This window comes from Drosophila busckii, chromosome 3L (assembly GCF_011750605.1).
Source record: "Drosophila busckii strain San Diego stock center, stock number 13000-0081.31 chromosome 3L, ASM1175060v1, whole genome shotgun sequence".
NCBI classification, from domain to species: Eukaryota; Metazoa; Arthropoda; class Insecta; order Diptera; family Drosophilidae; genus Drosophila; species Drosophila busckii.
Window position 1 is genome coordinate 3928328 of NC_046606.1, and position 20761 is coordinate 3949088.

The window sequence follows — 20761 nt, forward strand, 5'->3', positions numbered from 1 at the left end:
CAATTATCTGCTTTCATTTATTTATTTTTGCTGCTGCTGATTAATGCATTAAGCACAAATTATAGAATTAATGCAAGCTTAAAAATAATAAGTTGCTTTTAAGCAATTTTTGAATTGATGTTGAATGCATTAAGTTAAAATGTTTAATATTTTCTATTAAGCAAGCTTATAAATAAAAATTTGTTTTTAAACAATTTTTGAATTCATGTTGAATTTATTTATTGCAATTTATTATTGAATTCAAAGCTATTTGCAATTTGATGTTAAGCTAAAAATTAACGAATTAATGCATTTATTTATTGAATAACTAAACAACATGTCACCTTAGAATTTAAAATACATTTTCTGCATAAATAAAATATGCAATGTATAATAATGATTTTATTTGATTTGATTTTTATTTAAGCATCAAAGTATGCAGCTTAGTTTTTAACAATTATGTAAATATTATTTTAAAATTTATTTATTTATTTATTTAAAATTTTTTTCATTTAGTTATTTTAATTGTAACTTATAATTAATTCTATATAACAATAATATAGCCAAAGCAACTGAGGCCTGCATGGTTAATTTGAAATAAAATGTATTAAGAAATAAAATTTTTTTTTGGCTAAAAATCATTTTCTTAAGATAGTGCTTATTTATGTATTTAAGATTTATGCTTAACTGGCAAGTTATTAAACTTTCTCTTAGGCTTTAGCACTTAGAGTTTATTTGAATGTTTTTGTTTATTTTTTTGAATTTATTAACACTTATAAATTTAAATATTTATTATATATTAAATATTGCAATTAATAGCTTTAACTTATTATAAACAAAATATGTTAAAAATTTTAATATTTTCTTTATCTTTGCAGGTAAGTTAAACAATTGAAATTTACAACGTCAGCAGCTAAGCAGTTAACATATGTCTGGGTAAGCCCCCAAACCCCCAAAACAGTCATTGTGACAATATTCTTTTTGGTCATAATTTTTTCAAGGACATGGCCATTTTCAGTTATGTGTGAGTGCATGAATAACGGCATCAAAACAGCCATAAAGTTGCCACCCAGCCCACCCACTTCACATATAAACATGACATAAGCCAAAGCATAACCAGAGCCTGAGGCTAGAGCCAGCAGTCAACAAACCCATTAAACACCATTTATAGGAGTTTTAGTTGCCACACACACACACACACAAAGAAAGAGATAGATAGAGAGTGTGTGAGTGTGTGAGAGCGAGTTGCTGTAACTGTGGTTTGGATTTTGCTGTTGCAAAACTTTCATTATGGCATTTTATTGTCCTAGCGCGCTTGTTATTGCTTTTGTTGTTGTTGTTTTTAGCCATGGGATTGAAATGGCAGCTTTGTTGGCCATTCACAGTAGCAGCAGCAGTAACATCAGTGGCCATTGGCAATGTCAAAAACGTCGCTGTCAACGAGCCATAAGCATGAGCTATACATATAGCAGTAGCTATAGCTATGTGTGTGTGTGTGTGTGTGTGTGTGTGTCGCGTAGGCGGCCAACTGTGTGTGCAGCCCTGTCCAAAAACAATAACAAAACTTTTTTTCTCGCCTTATTTTGCTTTCCTTTTTTGCCCTTCAACGTTGGCAAATGTTGATAATTATTATTATTAGTTTTATTATGTAACTTTACAGTTTTTTGTGCATTTCTTTTTCGTCGCTGTCTCTGTTGTTTGCTTTGTGCAGCAAATTATAAAGTTTTGTTTGTTGTTGTAACGAGCAAATGATTTGTTCGCTAATTAGTTAACTTATTTCTGTAAAGCGCACTGACGAGTTGCTTAAACTTTTGCCCCACAATCAGTTTGCAGGCAACAATTGATGGCACTTTTGTAAACATGTTGGCAACATTTGATTAATTAAGGCCAAGAGCAGTCTGAAGTTTTTGTAGTGCAAGCGACAAGAAGTAAAACATATGAAACTGAAGCATAAAGTGACAGCAGTTGCATATTAAAGTATTAGGCGTATTTTAAATATATAAAATTGCTGAAAATATTTGAAAATAATAAACAGAATTTCTTTAAACATTTTTCTTAGAAGAGCAAGCAAGAGATTCTACTCTAAAGTTCTTTCAGTATTTTTTATTAAATCTATAATATTTCTAAAACTACTGAAATACTTTTTTAAGCTTGTCACATCAAATTTAAATATTCTTTCAATATTGTCATCTTTTTTCGAATTCAGTAAATCATAAATTAAAGCTTCATATTTGCTTTTATTGAAACTTTTAAGCAGTTAAATCTTAAATTACAATATATATATCCAATTTTAATATTCTTTCAATACTGCAATTTGTTTTCGAATTCAGTAGCTCATAAACTAAAGTTCTTTCTTTTTATTGAAACTTATAAGCAGCTCAAAATTTTAGTTTAATAATTAAAACTGCAGTTTATATTTAAAATATATTTCTGCGCTTGCAATTAAGCCTTAAACTCTCTCAAACTATTACAAATATTATTTAGTTGACATCTTAAAACTCTTAAAATACTTTTTTAAACATTTTTTTTAGCTTGTCATATAAAAATTTAAATATTCTTTCAATACTATAATTTGTTTTCGGATTCAGCAGCTCATAAACTAAAGTTCCTTATTTAGTTTTACTAAAACTTATAAGCAGTTGAATCTTAACTTACAATATTTTGCTAACAATTTTGTTAAGCTAGTCATATCAAATTTAAATATTCTTGCTATATTCTCATTTTTTTTCGCTACTCATAAACTAAAGTTCCTTTATTGCTTTTATTGAAACTTATAAGCAGTTTAAAACTTTAATTTAATTACTTGAGCTGCAGTTTATATTTAAAATTTATTTCTGTTTTTGCAATTAAACCTCAAACTCTCAAACTATTGCAAATTTTATTTATTTGTCATTTTTTCAATTTTATAATTTTTTTTATGCAGCTTTTCCCAATTTAAAGTTTCTGCTTTGTTTTTAGTTTAGCTTCTACTCGTTTATTTATTCTTTAGCTGTTGTGTTAATTGAATTAGTTGGCTAGACAATTTGAAAAACTTGCAGCACTCAACTGAGTTTCTCTATCTCAATTTGCTTTTGAGCTGCATTCGATGCAATCATTTTCTTCAACCTCAATAACGCACTAGTCGGCTGCGCTATATATTTCTTATTAATGCACTGCAGTTGTTAATTAACAAAACTATCTATATATGGTATATATATAGTCTGTAGACTTGCTACGCATTTAGTTTGTTTTGTCTTTGCCGCTGTTTGTTACTTCGTGCCGCTGGCAAAGTGCAAGTTATTTATTTTATAATTATCAACCATATTTGTTCGAAATACCAATATACACCTTAACCCTCTAGTGCCTCACATGACATTGCAAATTGCGACAGCTCAATTATGTCAGAAATTTACGGTTGCGCTGCCCCATAAATGGCAAAGAGAGTAAAGCAAGAAGTTGCTGAGCTCTGAACGGCAAGAAAATTAAAAGGCAATGGCAATTGAGAGCACACAAAAGGGTTAAATGGCTTAAACGCTCACGCCAGTGCGGCCAATAAAAAAACGTGAGTAATGTGAATTGAGCTAAGAGGGCGGTGCGGGGCGGGGGCGAGCAATAAATTGAATGTGTACACATAAGAAAAGAAAACAATGCAAGAGCGAGTAAAAATAATTGAAAGTAACGTTGCAGTTGGCAACTGACCAATGTCAATGCAAGCTACTGGCGCTGGCAAATCTCAGCGGTGGTCAAACGTGGCGTATGAGTGACGCGAATTTATGTAAGCTGTCCAACTTTGCAACTTGCCACACGTTCTAATCAGTGAAATTGCCAGCACACAAACAATGTTAGAACCAGTTTGGGCGACTTGGGGCGCGCCTCTCTATGCGCTTCGCAAAAAGCGAAAAACAAGTTGTTCACCTTCAGCGTCCTTCTGCGGCTGTTGGGCTGGAAAAACCAGTTGGCTATGCCAAGGCGTGGCAGCAACTGCAGCAATTACAATTCAATTAATGCGCTTAGTGCAATTTTTTACAGTGTAGTAAACACGTGATAAGCGCAAAGTGTAAGAGAGAGAGAGAGAAGAATGCAAGTTAAGTCCAAGTATAGAGCTGCATTTAATCGCCGCTTCAGAAAGTTAAACGACCGCGCAAGTTGCTGCTGCCAAGAGAGAGAGAGAGTGAGAGAGAGAGTGGGAGGGAGTGTGGGCTGTGGGTTGGAGACTCTCGTAATCAGCTCATGTGTGAGCGCCTTAAGTCAACGACGACGACGACGACGACGTCATCGTCCCTTAACTTCCCACTTGGCATGCATCCTTATAGCTGCGTGTATCGCCTTCTGTTCTTCGCTGCTTTATATTGCAAACGCGGGTGTCGTTTTTCAGGCGGGCGTGGCACTTGTGGGCGGCTTGTGGTTGCTGCCATTTATTTTGTTTTAATGCGACTGCTGAATGGCAGCAGCGGCGGCGGCGGCGGCGGCAGCAACTTGCCTCACAATTGAACAATGCGCTCGTTTTAAATTGCAGTTTTCATTTAATTAAACCAAAACCAAAGCCAAGCGCGCACAGGCCAAGCAAATGAGCCAAAGCCGCTAAATGCCGCACATTTTGTGGCATGCAGATTTAGCATGTGGCACAGCAGCAAACAGAATGTCTTGGCTGTTGAATATGTTGCTGAAAGATTTTGCAGACAAGAGAGCAGCAGAATTTCTTAACTATAAAGTTGAGAACAATTTATGTTGATTGTAGCCTTTATAATTTTTATAATAATTATATTAATACAATTTTTGCAAGCATAAAATATTAATAAGTAATTTAACTTTAAGTTGCACACAATTTATAATTATTATTTTTGGAATCATATAATATAAAAATAAAATAATTAAACTTCAATTGCTTATACTCACAGCTGCTGACAATTTATATTGATTGCTATATTGTTAAATTCAAAATAATTGCATATATTAAATTTTCATATTTGTTTTTAAACATAAAATATCGCATAATAATTGAACTTAAAGTCCAAACTCCTTCAATCATTTAGCTCGCTTTATAAATTATAATAAATAGAAATTTCTATATTGTTAAATTCAAAATAATTGCATATATTATTTTTGTTTTTAAATTACCAAGGTTTTTTTAAACAAAATTTTGCATAATAATTAAACTTTAATTCCAAACTCCTTCAATAATTTAATTTGCTTTATAAACAAAAATGTTAGCTGATATTGCTTTTTATTTATAGTTTATATAAATTTTATTATTACTATTTAAATCCTGTTGCCTAATTTTGATGCAATTTATGTTTAATGCGCATAAAAAATCCAAAGCTTATGATAAGCTGCTCTATTTTGACTTAAAACGACTTTATATTGTTTTGAGATTTCCCCAGAATTCAGTTTGAATTTTATCAATTTGAATAAAATTGTTTTACTCTATAGCTTCGAGCTCATTATTTAGTCTCTCTCTCTTAAGCCTAAGTTTGCACCACATGACTCAATTAACAGGCAAACCACAAACTTCAGCTCAGCAGCTCAAAATCCAATCAAATGAATTCCACACACACACACAGAAACAAACATTTTGAAATCCCTTTAGGCTGCTCCACACTCTACTTCATTAATCACACACAATGTGCTGTGGGGCAACTGAAATTCTTAGAAATTCTTTTGTATATATGCCATAAATTTTTAATGTGCAAAGGGGAAATACAGTGAACTGAGTGAACTAAATGCCCAAGCAGCCAAACTGAGATAACTGCAAAGGCAAGAACAATAAACAGAAATTTGCAGCTAATAAATTTCATAACTACAAAAGTTACAAACCAAGTAGCGTATAAATTAATAAAAAGCAAACAAATGATAATACAAACAAATTATGATAATAAACTTTTTATTGTAAGTTAAGCTTAATAAAAAATATTTAAACATTTAATAGCTGCTTAATAGAGTAGCAAGCTGCGCTTGTTTTCAAGACCTCGAGGGTATCGCCACAAAAATGCATTCAAGCATATATAAATAAATGTTTGTCTGCCTCAGACAGAGAAAAACAGTTGCAGGTCCTTTCCAGGCAAGGAGCCACAAAAAAGATTTGTGGGCACTGCTGCTTGTTTGTTTGGTTTGGTGCGTGGCTGCATTTTTATGAGCTAACAGCAATATAAATAAATGAATAAAGTTACAGCAGTTCATTTTATAACAAACTAGCTGTAAATTTGTTTACTTTCATTTGACTAATTATGCAAAAATTGTTACAGCAGCCCAAAAGTTTGCAGCTTTAAGCAATTAAAACGCTTGAGACACACTTTGCACTTTGGGCAGTTCCGTTTCCGCTTTGTCGCTATTTATGCAAATTGTTAAATGCACAAAATTTAAATTCCAAATTGAATTTCACACACACACACACACACATGTTGCACTTATGGTTGCCCCCTTGAATAGCCAGAACTAAATGTTTATATTTGTTTGAATTGCTACACATTCTCACGATGTGTGTGCTGCGGCTGATTTGATGACTCAACAGTTGAGCTGCGAGTGAGGGGCGAGGGGGTCTTCTTCTTTTTGCATTTTATGTTCTGTTTTTATCGCCGGCTGTTGAATTCTTCTTCAATGCACTCAATGCTGCAAATTGAATGAAACTGAAACCGGAAGCTGCTCGCTGCTCTCTCTCTCTAAACGCTCATTGAAATTTGTGAGTGGGCTGCTGTTGATTGCGCTGCAAGCGTGAGAAGCGTTTGGGGGGGGTTCGGGTAGTGCTAACAGCGGTTCATGGTCATTTAGTGCTAGTTGAGGAGCAGCTGGAGTAAGCTGCAGGGCATTAAAGTTCCATGTGGAGTAGCTGAAGCAAAAGCTAAATAAATTGCACAATGGACTTCAAAGTAGTGCCACAGACTAGTTTCTATTTCTTGAAAAGCAGCTACATATGTTGAGCAACTTTATGTAGCAGGCAACATATGGACAGCAAATATTAAAAACAAGTGGTCTGCAGTATAAATAACTATAAGTAACTATGGTATGGTAAGCAATAGAAATTTTTAAAAAATTTTAAATTAATTTAAACTAGTTTCTATAGCTTTAAAAAAAGCGTAGCAGTTACATATGTTGAGCAACTTTATATAGAGGCAACAATATTAACTGCATATAAAATTATTATTATGATTTTTAGCATTGATAAGCAATAAGAAATTATAAAAAAATTTGAAATTATTTTATTTATTTATAAAAGACTAACTTATAATGCTAAAATTATTTCAAAGTAATTCAGCCTTGTTTCTATAGCTTTAAGCAGCTATTATATTGGGTATTATTAAAAACACTTTTAAATAAATAATAGTACAAAAATATGTAATTTAGTTCCGATTTTTAAACTTGATCAAACTGGAAAACAATTTATGCAACTGAAACGTATTGAATATTTATGCAGAATTTTAGTTGCAGACTATGCGAGCTAGAGCTACCAAATTTGTTATGTAGCTGCTGCTACAAATTGTCAATGACTTACGCTAAAGCAACCTATAGTAGCTCACAACAGTCTATGCAAACTCAGCTCTACGTAATGCTACAGCGCTAAAAATTATCACACAGCATTGCTATGCATATAATCAACTTAAATTTGCCGCAAATCCGCTTCAAGTTTAATAATAATACCCAAAAAATAAACTACCTCTTACTCTCAGCTGATTACACACGATTTCAATTAAAATTTTGCATTTAACTATTTTACAAATTGCTTTAACAAGCTTACAATATCATGCGTAAAATCTAATTAGTTGTTTGGCTGCGGCTGTGCCCCCAATGCTTGTCAAACTGTAATGCAACCACAAACACTACAACGACGTATAGAGCATGCCAGACATACATATATAGATTTGAGTGCATGAATTATGAATGCGGTTTGAGGCGCACACCACACCAAAAAAAAATACCCATGAGCATGTTGGCAAACATTAGCGTTTGATTGTGGGTGGGGGGTGGGTGGGTAAATTCACACTGGTCAAGTTTTAATGCGAAGCTGAGCGCGCTTAATCCACATCATTAGCAAAAATTGAACAAACATGTGAGTGGCCAAAGGTAGGGAAAGGGCGGAAGTGAGCAGCAGTCGAAAGTTTCATTAGTGCGACGCTTGAAGGGCTTAAACGAGGCATGTGGCATGTGAGTCAATTACACGTTCATATTGCAATGTGTCTCTGTGTGTGTGCCCCAATTTCCAATTTATTTGTTGTTTTATGCAGTTGTTTGGGTTCTTTATTGATTTTATGAGCGCAACAAATTTTTTTACTCTGTTCCAACTTTGATTACGAGCTGCCAGTTTCATAAACTTGCCAAGTGTGCGCATGTATTATTTAAATGCTTTTAGCTGTGTGCGTGTGTGTGTGTGTGCAAGGGAAATTTTTGGGTGCCTTGGTCATCACTTCAAAAGTCAATTAACTTGGGCAACGCCAACTCCCATTGTGTGTGTCAATATGCGTGTGTGTGTGTGTGTGTGTGTGTGTGTGCCACGCCTCTGGGCAAGCATACTTGACTGAATTTCATTTTGTCTCCGCTCTAATCCATTTCGATTTGCAATATATTCATTTTGTTTATACACATTTCGTATGCAGAGCGGTTAGACATGCAAAAAAAGAAATATTGGGTATATGGCTTTGAATAAATGTGTAAACTGTTGCATACGCTATAAAAAGTAGCATAAATATATATATATTTATATAAAAGATTGAACTTTTTCATAGTATTTTATTTCAATAAACTTTTGAATACAATTATCATTGGATATATTTTATTTTGAGCATACCCACTATGTCTTTACCTGCTTTGCCTTTTTTTTTTTTGGAAGGCAGCTACTCTTAAGTGGGCGTGGCACACACACGTCGTTTTCCATTAAATTTGCCAGGCAGATAAACGAAAAATGTCGAGGCAAAAGTTTTTCCTTTCATGCCCAAAGGCTCACGTGAGATTTGCCTGGCGACTTAACGTCAAGGTGTGTGTGGGGTACACACGTCTGCATATTTAAATACACCTACACACACATAACGAGTGTACCAAGTGGCGTATGCGTAATATGCCCAAAGGACTTGAGTCCGCTTTGACGTTGCACATTTTGTAGATAAAAAGCAAAAGTTAAAACAAATTCGCACGCAATTTTCACTCACTGTGCGGTCAATGGAGCTGCACCCCACCGCCCCACACCACGCACATTGCGTGTCTGAGACATTTACATATAAACAATTGTTGTTGTTGTTGTTGTTGTTGCTGTGGCAACTCCGCACCTGAGCCTCTGAGCCTAAACAAATGCAACACTTTGTTTTAACAGCGGCGCAGGGCAATGCCTACCAAATTTATTTGTTTACCTACACTCGACTCTCGGATATATACAGACTTTATATATAGTGTTGACTATATTTACACGCAGCCCATTTTTATGTTTGTGGGAGCGCAGCCAGGTGCGCGGTTTGGTCGCTGCGGGGTATACAAAAAAAAAAATATTGTGTGACGTAAAAATTGAAAGAAAACTTTACGCAGCGCATTGAAAAACAGTTAAACTTAAAGTTTGTAAAGGTCAAGCAAAGGGTATAAACTGCAAAATAAAATTAATGATTTTGTGGTTAAAATGTTAAGTCAGGCTGTTGTTTTTGATTAAATGATAAATGATTTTAGCTACGGCTTATATAAAGTTGTTGGGCCATATACTTTGCTCTAAATTGTCTAACCGCAATAAATAAAAACATAAATTTCCGTTGCATTTATTTCATTTCGTAGCATTTTATTAGCGTGTGTGTTGTACCCTAACCTAGGCTCATATGCTTGCCATATTTACTTGCTCTTTAGTACTATATACAGCCTCCATATCATTTTATTGCCGCTAGCACAATCAAATGCCCATTGACCAGCTCCCCCAAAAAATAAACACAACAGCAGCAGCTTTTGCCCTAATCAAATGTTTTTTGTTTTTGCCAAAATACGTTTGCTACAGTTACAGTTATTCCTGTGTGTGCTGCTGCAGCACCTGGGAGCAGAGTTAACTGTAAACTGTGCACGTTTTGCTGCTGCCTGCCTGCTGTAGTCAGTGCTCTTTGTTGTTGTTTGTATTCCCAGCCTTTTAATAACTGAACAAGCCGCTCATTAATAATTTAAAATAGAGCAAAAATATGCGCGCTCTTCTTTTACTCTTTGTTGTTGTTGTTGTTGTTTGAGCTCCCCAACATACTACAGCGCGGCTTTGGCCCAGTGGCGACGCGTGCTTATGGTGAATTTCTTGGCTTCACCACGGCGTGCATATTTGTGTGTGCAAAGAGTAAAGAGCACAACACGCTTACTCTCTTGTATTGCATTGTAGCGCGCGCTCTCTTTGCATTGGCATTCGTTTGGTTTGCATTCCTTTACCAAAACGCACACACACATGCATAGTGTGGGCAGACAATTTCTTGCTGCTCCCACGCATGCTGCTGCGCTGCTACAACAACGTGATGATTCATATACGCTAACTGCGCTGCCAATTGACGCTGCCGCTGTTGCTTTTATTATTGTTGCAGTCTTTCATTAAATTATTGTGCCAACACTTCCTCAACACAACAAAAGCAACAACAATGTGAGCGCGCTGTGTCAGCTTTTTTTATATTATTATACAAGTTAGAGTTTATATGATTTTTGACTGCAGTTCGCTGCTTTGTGACGTAAGTAAGCAGAAGCTGCGCAGCTGTTTAAACACACACATGAACAGAACAAACGCATTGCCGGCTGCGCTACTGAATGAAATAGTACGCAATGAATTCACCGCACAGTGGTTTAGATTAACAAATACTGACAATTTAATTGTTAGTGTAAATTAGTATAGCAAGCTTAACTTTAAATATAGCAAGCCTTAAACGCTGCCGCTGCATAAACAGCTATTTCAACTCCACATTACGCTACCATTTGCTCCACTGTGCAGCGACGCTGTCGAGTCAATGCAAGTGCAAGCTGTGCACAGTTTCTGTTTTCTGTTCAAATTTGAACGTTAGACGTGTCTGACGCGTTTTATGCGCTGCTGCTCTTCTTGCTTCGCTGTATTACGTATCGTTTCGTGTTGTGACGTTAGCCGCGCGCGCTCCTCGCTCGCCAGCTCGTTACGCTCTCTTGTGTATGTGCTGCTGCAGTGCATTTAGAACTGTAACTACGTGTTGTCGTCATTGTTACGCTGGCTGCTGCTGCTGCTGCTGCTGCTGCTGTCTCTTGTTGCTGTTGTTATTGTGCTACGTCACACGCTTTTGTGTTACGTGCTGTGGCCCAAGCCAAGCGCTTCCGTTGGCATTTTTTTCTTTTTGCCGCAGCATCATAAATCAACACTAAATAACAACAGCAACAATAAGCATATTTAATAATTTTTTTTTCATTGCTCACTTTTTTGTTGCGGCCTTATACTTTTTGCTTGCCGTTTCGTTTCATTCTTTATTTGTTTAATTTATTTGCTTTGTGTGCGCGCTCGCGTGTGTTTGTGTGAGTTTTTTATTTGTGCAGCCGGCCACAAGCACCAATTTCCAATTAGAAAACTACGCCAAAATAAAAAAAAAAAAACGTAAAGTCTAAGCTGACTGCGCTGCTCACAAACTGCGCTGCGCTTTTTTATGTGCGACTCCCACAATGATCACAAAACTAAAAGCTAACGGTGCTTGATTACCGTTGTTTGCGCACACAGTGGTCAAGCTAGAAATTTACTTTAATTATTTAGCTGCTGCTGCTGCATTTCTTGCTAATTAGAGAGCTCTATCTAAATTTGCTTAGCAAATAATGTCAGAGCTTAACGCTCATTAATAATTCCGCGAATTTATTATCTCAAATCTGACACAAGCTTGCAAAATGTGCACATTATTTTCTAAAGGCGCGCTGACCTACTTTACGAGCTAAATTTACATACATAATATACTAAAAACTAAAACTTCATTTATCTTATCTCATTTGCGCTGCTGCCACTGCCAAAAAAAGAGTAGAATATACTAAGAAACTGAGTAGCAAAAGTGATTGTCAGCTGACTTGGTTTAGTTTGTAAATTTTGCATGCATCAGCAGTCGCCGCCGACGCTTGTGTGACGCACATTGGGCTATGACTTGCATACAGTGGCTGTCAAACTGTGCTGCTTAACGTGGGCGCGCACTAACGACCAGTACTTGTTAGCTTATCAATTGAGTGGCGCTGCTGCTGCTTCAACGTGCCTTTGACCCAGAAGAAGAGTGAGAGAGAGCGCACACACACACTATCTCGCTCTAGCTGCAGCAACTATGTAACTTACACGACCTACTCACCTATCATGTAATCAACATTGCGTAAATGTAATAAACTCAAGCCGCCGAAAAAAAAACATACAAATGTTGCTGAGATGCTAAGCCCGGGCGTTAAGAGTGCGCTTACAGCAAGAGAGAGCGAGAGAAAGAGTTTGCTTTGGCTGCGCTCTTAAATTAACAGCCGGTTTGTTTCGTTTTGTGCTTACGTTAAGCTCGCTCTTTGCTTACGCTGTCTCTCTTGTGCGCTCGCTCTCTTTGAGCTGTAGCAGTCACCCACGACCCACCCTCAAATCAGATGGCGCCCTTGCGCTACTTTTCTATACGCGCTTGCCTAACGTAACGTAGCGTTGCCCTAACGTAACGTAAGCATAGCGTACTATCTTGTTGACCTCATTTCGTGTGCGAAACTCAAAGCGTCAGGTTGTGACGGCGGCAGCAACAACGACGAGACTCTAAAACCGGCTACGCTACAACTCACAAAAAAATCTCGTAAACGTAAAAAAATATCAAACAAACAAGCAAACAAATAACAAAAAAGTGTTTTTTAAGTGCGTTTCAGCTGAAATGCTGCTGCAAGTGTTTTGAACTTTTAACCTTTTGAGTTATTATTTAAAACGAAAATTTCTGTTGTGTGTGAAGTTTTTTGATTTTGGTGCTTGCTTAATAAATTGATGAGCTGCCAAGCTAAAGATTAAACAGCCCTTAACAACAACCACAGCGACAACAACCACCCTCGAAACAAAACTTTTTTGTTTGTCCTTTTTTAATGATTTATACTTTGTTGTTGTTGTTGTTGCTTTGTCGTGCTGTTTTGCTTGTTGTCTATGGTCCGTAGCTCTCAATACTTTATTGTTGTTGTGTCTGCAGATAAAAATTTGACCTCGTTTGCTAGCCAGACAAGGAATATATATGTACAAATATTATCAGTGCAAAAAATAACTTGCAATAAATACAAAAATAAAAATGTTGCCATATAATAAATAAAAAACAGCAATTAAGAAGAAATTCTTAAAAAAACGTTGCAGTTAATCTAGCTGCTTGCCATAAATATTGCAAAAAGAATTTTTCTTCGTCTATAAGTGAGAGCTATAAGCTTAAACGGCCTCAAAATTGCCGAATTAATAAATCAACCCACAAAACTCAACAACAACAATTTTGCTGGTAAGCCTAAGCAATATTTATTTATTTTTTGTTAGGTAATATTTTGTTTTTTTAATCAAGTGTGTGTGCATATAAACTTTGCTCAATTTGTTTGCACTCACGACTGATTTATGCACAAAAGGTATAAAATTCTTTAAGTAAACAATCATTAGACTGTTTGTTTGTTAAGTTTGCGTTTTATATAAAATTCTATTTAATAAAATCGTTTTTTTATTGCCAAGCAATTTGAAATTTGATTGGATTTTGTTGCTTATAAACAAACAAATAATTATAAACAGCGCAATAAGTGGAAAAAACTATTTGTGCAATTTTATATGAATTTGTTTTTAATAAGCAAAGTAGTTCAGGGCTTTTGTAAATATTTTAGGTCTATTATTACAACAGAATGAACTATTAGCTTTGTTTATAACTTTGGTATTTACAGCTACGTGTACCTTAACGAAGCTTAAAATATTTTGATATCAAAGTTAACTTGCAGCAACATTTTGCTCATATTTGTTTTTGCTTAAATTTATCTGCTCTGTGGCAAATAAATGCAGTCAGGCAAATAAATAAATATTTTACAAGCCTATTTGAAATGCAGTGTAAATATAAAAGTCCAAAAATATGAAAAGCAGACTGACCCAAAGTAAACTTTATTTAAATGAAGCGCAAATATTTTGACGGCAATAAATAAAAACAAAAGTGTGCGAGAGAGAAGCACAAAAGCATAAACTAGCATTTAATTGAAAAAATGCGTTAAAATAAAAATATGAAAATAAAATTTTCTGCTTGAATGGACAATAAGCCGGCGGCAGCGACAGTTAAACTGATAAATATTCCAAACTGATGGGCGCGCGGCTCTCTCAACTGGAACGAGAGAGAGAGAGAGAGAGAGCCAAGCACTCACTCGACTTTTTTAATGACATGTTGTTGTTGTTGCTCTGCGCTCTGTGCTGCAATTGATATTAATTCAAGTTGAATTGAACTTTTTATTAGCGCATTGACCCCAACAAGCAAAAGAGTGGGGTGAATACTTTTGAACTTGAGTGTGTGACTGGAGACAACAGGAAATCTACGCATAATTCGCAGTTAAATCATTTGTTTAATCAGCCTACATGTTTGCATTTGATAAGCGACGAGACGAGATGAAGTGGAATGGAATGGAGAAAAACCATTTGCGTTATCAGTTCAGGCAGCAAACAACCGTAATCAGAACTCATTACAGCCAAAGTGTAGTAAATGTTAAATTGAATGCTGTGTGTGTGAGAGGGTTGCTCGAAGAGTAATGGCAATGCAACTGAGATTGTCTTAAAATGCAAGAGAAGTCAAAAATAATTAGCTAGCACTTCAGATATTAATAGATTACATTATTTAAAATATTATTTGGATTTTTTTTAAATAATTCTAAAAAACTTTAGACTAAATTTCATAAAAAATCAAAGAATTTGACAGCAGAATTAATAAATTAATTCATTTAATAAATTAATATTGTTTGCCATTTATAAATTATGGCTGACAATAATATTTTTGCTGTATAAAATATTTAGAATTTTTTTTAATGATTTTCAAAGATCTTTAAACTAAATTTCATAAAAAATTAAAGACTTTGTCAACAGAAATTATTTTATAATTAATTTATTAAATTCAAAATGTATTTAGCAACATTTTAAACTAAACTAGAGCCCTCGATATTTATAAATAATAGCTAACAATATTATTTTTTATATAAAATATTATTTTGAATTTTTGTTGTACATAATTTCAAAGTTCTTTAAATTTAATTTCATGAAAAAATCAAAGAAGCTGACAGCAGAATTAATTTAATGCATTAGGTTTGTTTGCTATTAAATTATTGCTAATAATAATGTTTTCGTATATAAAATATTATTTTGAATTATTTGTAAATAATTCTAGTGCTGCTTCAACTAAATTTCGTTAAAAATTTAAAGTATTTGCAGCAACAAAATGTTCTTATTTATTGAATTCAAAATATAATAGCAACTAAACTAAATTTTTACTAGTTGCTTGCCTTACAATGAAAAGAATTTAGCTTATAAATAAAATTCTAAGCTGCTGTCAGCTTACAGCTCAAACCAACTCTAATTACTAAGCAAGCAAACCTCGGCAGCTATTAAGCAATTGCTGGCAACTAGTTCAACTTACTTGACTCTAAATTAATTACAAAATCGACTTGCTGCTTTGCAATTAGTAAAATTATTATGCGCTTGTTTGAAATTTAATGCTATTCTAATGACTAAATCGATTTAAAAAGTCGAAAGGCCAGCGCCAGCTTCAACTTCGTTGTAATTACGATTTCTTAGCTTACACATATTTTGCTGCTGTTGTTGTTGAATTTTAATTAAGTTTTGCTGTAAGCCAAATACACATGCCTGACATTTTGGCCAACATGATTAACGGCCAACAGGCACGCAAAACGCAACGCGGCCAACGCGTGTGCAAAAACTATTAAAACAGGTGGGCAATAATACCCCCCAAAAAAAAGCTGAAACTAAAATAAAATATCACAAGCTGGGCGTGGTTGCAAATAATAAAAAGAAAAGTTTAAGCTACAAGCAACTGGTTGACTAATTTTCTTAGTCACAAAGAAAACTTTAGCTACGCTTTTCACACAAGCAGTTTGATTGCTAATAAAATTTTGTGGCTGCCTCGTTTGTATTTAGCATTCAAAATCAGCAGCAACATTTAGCTAAATTTATAGTGTGCGCTATTTTTAGTTAATAATAATGATGGGCTTTTAAGTTTTATGCGCTGTTTTGGCTAAATGACTGCGTTGATTGATAAGCAATAAAAACTAAAATAAACGAATGCATGACGCATGTGAGGCAAAAGTTTAAAGCTGCCAAATGTTGAATACAACTGCTTGTCATTCAGCATGCAACATGCAACATGCCACAAGGCACACAAGTGCTACAACGCCCATTGTATGTTGCATAGACAGACACAGAAATTTTGACATGAGCGATATGATGAGGCACTTTACGAAAATTTCTTGTTAATGACGTAATTACGCCCAAAAAAAAATAATGCCTATAATAAAAGCAATCTAGACATTTTGGGTGACTGTCTGCTGGGTCCACACGACGTATACGTGACAATTTTTATACATGCAGCGCTGCTTGTCACGCCTGCTCGCTGTTTGCGAAGAAGAAATAGATTTTCCATGCGAAATATTTTTGACACAGCAGCTGACTAATTGCCTTAGGCCTGTCGCTCTCTCGATCGCTGGCTGATAGTTTATTCCATAAATAGTTTTGCTCTATGAGTTTAAAGTGCAGTTCAGCTGCTGTTGATGGCAGGCGATGATTAAACGTTTTATAAATGACGTGAACAATTTGCCAAATGTTGGCGCTGCAAATAGCCAAAGTGACAACAACAAGCAGCAATGACATGCAGCCCCAGTCGAAGTCTCGAAGGCGTTGATGACCAGCGGTTATGCCATCACCACACAGTGGGTGGGGTGGGGGTGGTGGCAAGTCAAACTGTTGGCTTTTGGTCTGTTGCAATATTGACAGAGCAGGTGGCGACACCAGACACAGACACAAGCCCTTGTTGAGTGTCGTGTGGCAACAAGCAAAGGACAGCGAGTGTGAGAGGATAAAGCACAAAGGATAATTGATAAGCCTGTGGCATGCAGCACAGCGTTTGATAACTGCAAAAATGCAATTTTATGCCTGCCACACAAACAAACAAACACACACACACACTGACACACACACATGAATTATGCATGCAATGCACATAATTAATGACAAATTGGGTATTTTGCATAAGCCTTTTGAACCTTACGTAACAGAGATTAGCGTAGCGATTTAACTACGAGACTGAGTGTCGTTTTGCTTGTTAAAAACATTAATTAAATTGCATTTAAATATAATTAAAATAAACGCGGCGGCTGTATATAAAAAAAGGTAAACAACAAAATAAAGCGCAAAGTAATGATTAAGCGCGCTTGAGTAAAGATAGAGCCGCATAAACAAATGCGATAATTAATATGAGTTCGAAAGATGACAAGCTTCAAGATTTGCTTAATCATGCTGTAGTCGAAGCTATGAAAAGATGCGAAGCAGTGGAACTAAGGCTTGCTATACGTTCGAAATTTCGAATTCGAATTCAATTACTTTGCCATTAACTCAAATAAAAGCAAGTATAATTCAAAGAGACTATAGAAGAAGAATATGCACTGTTTAATGTAACATGAAGTTCGAAATTTCGATATCGAATTCGGCTACTCAAACTGTTTGCCATATACTTGAACTAAAGCAAGTAGAAATCAAAGAGAGAAGTTTAGAAGACTATTCACTGTTTACTGCTAGCTTGCTAGATGTTCGAAATTTCGATATTGAATTCGAATACTTAAAACGTTTGCTATATAGAAAAGCACAAGAGGCAGCATATTAATTCTTTAATATACATACAGTTAATGCTAGCTTACTAGCAGTTCGAAAATTCGAGTTCGAATTCAATTACTTAAAACGTTTGCCGTATACTCGAACTAAAGCAAGTAGAAGTTAATAAAAGAGAAGAAGAAGCATATACACTATTTAATGTAACATAAAGTTATATGTTCGAAACTTCGATATCGAATTCGTATACTTAAAACGTTTGATATATAGTAAAGCATAAACTTTAAGTACATACTTAATGCTACAACTAAAAGTACAAAAATTCGACTTCGAATTTACCAAACTAACCCACTGTGCGTCTTCTGCTGTCTTAATCAGCATTTGTTATAAAATTTTTATTTGAGTCATGCCCCGCAGCTAATACAAAACATGTGTTTTTTGTTTCGCTTTTGACAAATTGTACGCTTTATCAACTAGACTATAAATAAAACCCGAAGCGTTAGACTAAATGCAATTTTTGTCTTTGGTCTATGAAATTCCGCACACAACTCACACAAGCTGTAAATCTTAAGTTGTAAAATGCTTTTAATTAGAAGCCATTTCATTAACCCCAATTGGCGCAGTGTGAAAATGTTAATTGGGTGTTAACAGCAGACTGCAGACTGTGCGCTTTTGCCACACTGTGCACACAGCTATTTTTGGTGTCTGCGGCAAGCAAATTTGCTTTTTTTTTTTGGTTAGGCTATTGAACTTTTGTCACCTGTCTATTGCACTTGATTTGCAATTTGTCTCGCTGCTCACACTCGACATTGATTTCGTCTTTGCTTTGGCAAACTTTTTGATATTGAAATGTGCGTGTGCATCTCATTAATGCAACAAGCTGTAACAACAACAGGTACAACAACAACAACAACAAATAAAACTTTTGCCTAGTTGCCTTTTGCAGTCTTAATTAAATAAGTTTTTTGTGCATTTGAAGTTGAGTTGAGTTGGCTGCAACTTCTACTTGCGGCAGCGACAGCGAGTTGCAACTCATTTTATGTTTGCTTGTTTGCCAAAAGTTTGCTTTGCCTTGGCAAATAACTTTAATGGGCTTTTAAAAACAAACGACAGCAACAACAACAACAACAACAACAACAAATTGTCACTGCTTATTTGGCTTTCATTTAATGTAAATTGCATAGCACAAAAATTTGTTATTGTCTCGACTTTAAACTATTAACTTGGCGCCAGCAGCGCTGACTGCAAATTGTGTGTGTGTCTTACAAATTTGCATATCAAACTTAACAAAATGAAAATGCAAATTAATGCGTTGAAAAAATAGAAATAAATTGAGCTGCAATACAATATAAATAATTGAAGTTGCATTTGCATAACTTAACAAAAGCAAATTGGCGCTTGTTAAAACCCACCCACATGTTCAAGCTGTTAGCAATTAAATTTTTAAAAAAAATATAGCCACTATATCAACTGATAAGTGTCGCTCTCTCGAGTGTCGCTCAGCATATCAAACTGACCAGCAGCTCTCGTTGCTGCTGCTGCTGTCAAAAGCAATTTGGCTTAACAGCAGCAACAACAACAATATGCTAAAGTTGAGTAAAGCAATTTATGCTATAAATTGCTTCCACATATAGCGCCCATAACTACCGTACATAACATATTAAGCTACAGCGCTTCAAAACTCAATAACAAGCAGACTTGTTCACAACTTTGCTCTAGACTTTGTCTGCTCTGCTCAGCTCTGCTCTGCTCTGTTGTTGAACAAACAGCTATTCAAAATCATAAGCTATTATAGGCAAGCAACAACAAATTTTTAAAGCTTGTCTATTAGTTTGCGCCCCAGTCTTAGTCGCAGTCTCTGAAAATTGTTGAGCAGCTGCTGCTGCTGCTTGAATGCACACCAAAGGCCAATTGCATAGAAACGTCTATAAAAGTTGCAAAATGCATTCCATGCATGCCTTTGTTGAAATTGAAATTTATTGTTTGGGGGCTTCAATATCATTATAAAGCAATTTCGGCTGTATACAATTATTCAGACTCTCTCTCTGATTCAATAAACTCAATACAATTGGCTGCTGCCCAAAATAGCTTTAGACCATAAATATCATTATAAAGCAATTAAAGCAGTGTGCCCTGTAATCAAAAATAACAATGGTCATTCAGTGCTCAGTTACACAATGTAATGTATAATATTTTTTTATAATTATCATGCTTTGGCTTAAATTTGAGCAAGATTTGTTCACTAATTTAGGCATAGAATATTTTTATTTAATATTTTTATATAATTATCATTAGCTGTGGCTTAAATTTGAGCAAGATTTGCTCACTAAGTTAGGCATAGAATATTTTGTAAGTGGTTTTGAATCCACTAAAAATTCAAAAATATGTGTAAAGTATTTTAATATAAATCTTTATATTTATTAAACACTCATGTATAATTTTGTGTGGCTTTAGGACAGAATTTTTCACTAGTTTAGCTATAGATTATTGAAAAAATATTTTATTTATTTTTATTTAGCTTTAATAAAAATCTAAGATATTTATTATACGCTCTAGTATAATTTTGTATGGTTCGGGACAGAAATGTTCACTAGTTTAGGTATTGATACTTTTAAAAATATTTTATTTATGCTTTTTAGCTTTAATACAAAATTTAAAATATTTATTATACGCCCTAGTACAATTTTCGGTAGCCCTCGTTCAAATGCGAAAATGATTTATTCACTAAAAATACTTTGAAAAGTTTTTAATCCACAAAAAAAATTTGAAATGTGTAGAAATGAATTTTTTTTAGTGTGTATAAAAGTCTAAAACAGCTTTGACTTAAATTCTAAATAGATTTATTTACTAGTTTAGCTAGAGAATATTTTGTACATTTTTTTATGCATAAATAAATTCATTTAGCATTTTTACGTATTTGTTGATCCTCAACGTTAATCTGCAGTACTTTCTAAAAGCCCCGTTACAATCTCCTAAACAACATTGACAGTTGTTAAATGTGCTTTTATCACTTGATTGCGTTTTTGTTTAAACAACGCTGCCAACCACATTATTATG

The 20761-nt window shown here is 34.8% G+C and overlaps 1 protein-coding gene across 4 annotated transcripts in view; it reads left to right on the top strand.

Moving 5' to 3' along the window:
* The window catches only part of LOC108599605 (cyclin-dependent kinase 14), a 101131-nt gene that overhangs the window by 23147 nt on the left and 57223 nt on the right, over positions 1-20761 (top strand). The window contains exon 1 of one of the 4 annotated variants that reach the window (XM_017986561.2): positions 13190-13358. The exons of 2 other annotated variants lie outside the window; for them this stretch is intronic. The gene's annotated coding sequence lies outside the window, so the exon portion shown is untranslated. Of the gene's footprint in view, positions 1-13189; positions 13359-20761 lie in introns of those variants that run through there. One more of the 4 variants, XM_033293416.1, reaches the window with a different exon arrangement.